The sequence below is a fragment of the Cupressus sempervirens genome, chromosome 7, assembly GCF_028749045.1.
Source record: "Cupressus sempervirens isolate cs-2001-9-10 chromosome 7, ASM2874904v1, whole genome shotgun sequence".
Taxonomy (NCBI): Eukaryota; Viridiplantae; Streptophyta; class Pinopsida; order Cupressales; family Cupressaceae; genus Cupressus; species Cupressus sempervirens.
Window position 1 is genome coordinate 539,061,805 of NC_143124.1, and position 6,000 is coordinate 539,067,804.

The following is a 6,000-nucleotide window of genomic DNA, read 5'->3' on the forward strand; positions in this document are numbered from 1 at the left end:
ATATAATTTTTTATTATCTAAGTTATATTTATGCAAAATATATTGTGTTATACTTATTAAAAAGGCTCAATTACCAATTTAAATGCACAAAGTTTGTTTAACTTCTCTTTCATGTTTATGTGGCATGCTTATTATAAAGGTGAAGTAGTAGTTTAATTCAAAGTGTTTATATTAAAAATAATTATATAAAGTATTCTGAAGAGTTTATATGGAATAGACAAAATGATTTTGCCCATCAATGGTTGAGAATGTTGAAAAACCCTAGACAACCCTTAATAGATCACATCACTTGTTTCATACTCTACATGGTTCCAAAAATGTTCTTCCCAAGCATGAAGCTTGATCACCCTTACACAATTTAGCATTGCATTAGTTACCTTTATTTGGAGGTCATGTGTTTTCATCAATTGGAACTAAAATCTTTTGTTCCTTTTGGATCCCTGCTTATTATGGCAATCACACATAAAAAACTAGACAACATAGAAAAGTCAAAAATCCCAGACAATAATGCTAAAGACACACTTACCTAGAGAGGTGTCATCCAAATGTAATGAAGTTGAAACTTTGTGTTTGAAAGTTGTTGAGCATCTACAACCATGTCATTCAAAAAAAAAAACCTACACCATGAGCTTGTCTAGAAGAGCCTAACAATCTTAACCCCTTTTTTTCCTATTGAGCAGTAATTAGAATAGACCTTATAAGCATTTCTATATTGTGGCACTTAAAGTTCTGCTAATATGAATATAGAACTTTTGTGGATTTTTCTCATAGTAGGAGCATACAAGCACAAAGCCCTCATAAGGAAGTATTTGCATTCCTAAAGTAAAATCGACATTTTTTGTATAAAAATTAGACCAATAACCTTACACGAAGCTTTGCAATGACCATAGATGTGATTAATGCAATGTTTAGCCAAAGACAATGAAGCAAAGTATGAAAAACTAGATGAGTGACTATATAATTTGGTCAGTTTGATCTAAGCAGCTCATTCATTTTTTCTGCACTATCAAAGGGTGCTAGCCAAGAACATTTATTCATTTCAGATATTAAAATTAGACCAATAATCATACACAGAGCTTTGTAATGACCATGGATTCAATTAATGCAATGTTTAGCCAAAAACAACAAAGCAAAGTCTCAAAAAATAGATGAGTGACTTTATAATATGGCCAATTTTATCTAACCAACGCATACATTTTGTCTGCACTATCAAAGGGTGCTAGCCAAAAACATTTATTAATTTCAGAGTATTTATATATCATTTGTTTAGTATTGGATATAGCCATGCCCATGTCACTCTTGATGAAGGCCATATTATAGCATAAGGGGTTACAATGTCCTTTTCATCCCCATGACATAAAGTACTACCACCCCAAATTCTTTATTTTATAAGAAGTGATTCCTTTAATCAGTTCCCCCCTCTCTCCCCAACAGTAGTGATTATTGTAGCCTTTGTAATGGCTATTATTAGAACAAACCCATTAGCAAGGAGTTTTATCAATGCGAAAAGATCATCGGTGCAATTACTTAGACCTGCACTATGGATTCTAGACATGAATCTAAATGTCATAGAAACCAAGAACATCAAATTTAGAATGAATTACATGACCCATGATAGATGAAGATACTTCAGATGGAGGGTAGTCTTGAATTTATTTTCATGACCAATATTGTTGCAAATATAATCCATGAAAGGTGCTTGTAATACTACATAGGTTCATAGGTAACCTAGTTTGTTCCAAAGCCTTTTATAAATCTTAATAAGTATAGCCTAATATACACCAAACTTTCAATTCCTAAGATTGCCAAAGTAGCCTTGAATAAGATAGAATACGATGGTTGAGACTCGCAGTCACAACTAGGTAAAGTGTACTTCCAATTTCATTTCATAGTGAGCACTTAACCATAGTTCTTGAAGTTGAACCATGTTGACAAAATCCTCTAGCCTCACTAACTCATCATATTCATTGGAAAGATTCAACCAATCTGACTGCAATGTTCTCAAAGAGACCAGTTTTGATATACCCCTCGGCACATAATGAACTCCCCAATATTTTAAATGTTAAAGACATTTAAGTTCATCAATCCATACTAGAAATTTCATGCATATCTAAGGAAGAACAAGAAATAAGAGATTGCTTATATGTCTCACACACTTTGGTACCTCCTCAGCCCTTGCCTTTCTTAAATTCAAGACTGAGGATTTTCATCTTTTGAAATGTTCTAAGGAAACTCATAGATATTTGTGTAGCTCAAGTCAAGAATGCCTAGTCCTTTCATATTTGTAAATAAGTTTGCAGGAATGCTTGTAATACCTTGATTCTAAGACAGTGAGAATTTGCAGGGACAAATTGGACGAATTTGTGAGATGTGATCATCATTTATATTCTCTTTGGCTGCTAAAAACTAACATTAATTAGCACCTTCATCTTTGGAGGCTTCCTCCATAGAAAAAAATACATTTGTTTTCTATTGATACCTATATGGCCAAATCAAACAACAAATTGAGAATCTTGAAATATATGGTTAGAATTGAAACAATACTATTTCAAAATGCAATTTCTTCCCATAATTAAAGCAGAGAAAGGTTAGAAAGCTAACATAAATAGTCCTAGGCTGTATCCCATTGGCCCTCTGTTGCTAGAATAAATCCTCTACAAATTTATCAGATACTTATAATCTATCTTCTCTTCTTTAGGAAACTCAAAGAAGGAAAGATAACTTCAAAGAACATTTTGAGAAATGTGGGCAAGGCATCATAACTCAATCTTCTAGATCTTCTAAAATAGTTTCTCCTATAGTGTTGCAAATTATTCGTGAGTGTAAGAATTGTTGAGGTTGTAGCTTCTATCAGATTCATTTTTTACATGAGATACCTTGTTGATGGTAAATCATCTTTAAAATAAATATCTTATATAATATATATTATATATGTAATATAATACATATTATAAATTGTATATTATTATATTATATATATGGTTAACATATTAATATTACATATATGCTTAAGATGAGTTACGTATATGGTTATTTATATTACTATTATATTAATATGTTAACTAGTGATGTTTAACCTTAGAGACATATCTCTTCATGAAACATGTCTCCTCGTCTCATATTTATAAGCCTTCATTTGCATTTGGAACACAATCAATACAATGACAATTTTTAGTACATCTACAGTGATCCTAGAATTTAACATGGTATCAGAGCTACCTGCAAATGCACGAAAATTGGAAGACATTTGGATGACACAATGAGTAATGTGTGAGATTACAAGACACCCAATGATTGTTGTGGTCCAGTGCAAGAGAGCAAAAAGATTATAAGAGGAAGAGGGGTCGTAAAGGACGTCTAGACCATCGAATAAGGTTTTCATATATGCAGTCAAAGTGAGCATTCATCTACAGCTCGCTACCCTCATCAACGATGGACATCAAACATCGTTTGCGTGAGCCAATACAGAGGTGAATAATCACCAAGCATAAACTCATTACCATCGTTTGGAGAAACAATGGAAGTAATAGCACAGTGCCTTCATACAAGTATTCAAAGTGGATGTTAATAATCAAACACATCCACACATCAGGAGTCAGGCTTCTACACCTGCAACGTAGACAAACTCCCCATCATTCCAAAAATAGAGAAAACATATCATAGTAACCCATCACTAGTTAGAGATAGACTAATAAAGAAGATATAAAGTCTTCTTGTATCGATAGTTCCAAGTTCTCTAGGTCATCCAGTGGTTGACAAACACTCGAAGTCCATATCATAATAATATAGACGATCCAAATTGTGCTTAGAGCCATTAAAAAAAGATTGTGTCCAAGAGTTGTCACTAACAATAAAGCTATTCAAGCTATTTATCATAGAGATAGGTATTCAAGCTATTTAATGCAGGGATGGGTATGTGTTTATCAAAAAATAATATATTCATTCCTGAGCATTTTTCTATCAACATACAATAATATCTTATCTATTAAAACAAGTATCGGCTAGTTGTTGCAGCTAGATATGTTCATTGTTAGTTTATTTACGACAATCAACATGAATAATTGAGATATTTTCACCACTTGCATAGTGGGTAAACATCACTCAGATGTTAGAGGAAAGGACAAGCATAAGCAAGGAAGGATGATTTTACTGATAAAAATTAGTCAACAATAAAATTCATATCACCCACAAGAAAATATAGCATATGGAGCAAAGGAATAATGAAAAGAACTAGCAAGTGAAGAAAATGCTTGAACCATGACTTGAATATAGATTGTAGATGGGCATTTTGTTGATGGAGATTTCACTGAATTGAAGACCTCTTTTATTTGCAACATTATCACATATGTCACATGGAATTTTTGGATACAATTGTCCAATTGTGTGTTGTCTTTGATGTTACGAAAATGTCATATCAGTTGGCAGACAGTGCTTGCCGAGCTCAGTTGGTCAGCAAAGCAAATTCCAGAGTCTACCAAGCATTCCTAGAAATTACTCTATTGAAACAGTGTCTACCAAGCTCACTCGGGTGTCAAAGGATTTTGTGGCAAAAGTCAGTGTTAACTGAGCTCGCATGGTTACCAAAGGAAAGTTAGTGTTTACCGAGTTCACTCGGTCTCCAAAAGATTTTGCAGAGTTTGCAGTGTTAACCGAGCTTCAGTTGGTTAACACTGGAAATCTTTTTTGGAACAGTGTTTACCAAGCAGGGTTGGCCAATAAAGGATTTCATTATTTTGGGAAATAAAGTTTAATTATTTCAAGTAATGATTGTAGCTGACTGAGGTAATGATTATTGGTAATTGTAAGCTGTAAATGAGTTGACTTGACAATTTGTATGGTATATATGAAAGGTCAAGTTGAGAATTCTAAAGTGCATTGAGCGAGCATGCAAGTGTATTGATTATTTGAAGAGGAAAGTGTGAGCGAACTTTGAAGGATGATCAAATATCCTTGAGCAACAGCAAAGTTTTATTCAATCAGAGAGGATCTAGTGAAGCAGAACAGAGATCTGTATCAGCAATTTAGTTGCATCTCATTTAGGTCATTTCATTGTTACTTCATCATCATTGTAGCAGTGACTCCTAAATCTCTTAATAGAGTTGGTTTAACAGCCATTTGTAAATCCTCTAACAAGGTGATAGTTCTATTGAATTGTTCCAAAGACCTTTTGCAAGGCCACTCCTAACAGGGTGATTAAATCCTCTAACAATGTCACACCTAATAGTGTGTTTTGTAACCTTTAACCACATTGGCTCCTAATAGGGCTCACTTCAGAAGAGTGAAAATCAGTAGCTAGTTATTTGGTGGTTTTTCCTGTATTGGGTTTCCATGTTAAATCTGGTGTCTCATGTGTTCATGTTATTTCTCTTATGGTTACATGTTAATTATTGTGAATGCTTAAAGATCTATTAAAGTTAACATACACTACATCTATTGAGTTACAACATTTTTTAGTATGTTTACCGAGTGACAACAGTAACTAGTTTTATCAGACATCTAAGGGATTTGTGGATTTATTTTTGTGGTAACTAATTCACTCCCCCTCTTAGTTACTCCATCTATATTTCCAACAGGAATACACTCATTGTCTTTCCTTCTCACATGGATACTTCTACTCAGGTCACTAACATTCCATTCTCTTAGAATGTGCAACTAAGGATAGAGAAGTGGTGAAGATAGAAGAGTTGGTTAAATTGATATCCCCTACCATCATTTAATTAATGATAAGAATAAGGTATAGAAGGTAATGAACAATAAAATTATTTCTCTAGAACATGATGATCCTATAATTGATGGATAATGGTCATCATCATTATGGCTTATAATCAGATGAAAGGTATTGAACGCAAAAAAAGACCTCCAGATCATCATAAAAAGCATACATTGAAGGAGAGTTACATCATATAAAGGAGATCGCAATTTATAGAAACAAAATCTTAATTCATATAAGGAGATTACAACATTGCAAGCTGGCTATGGAAAATTTGATCCAAACATACA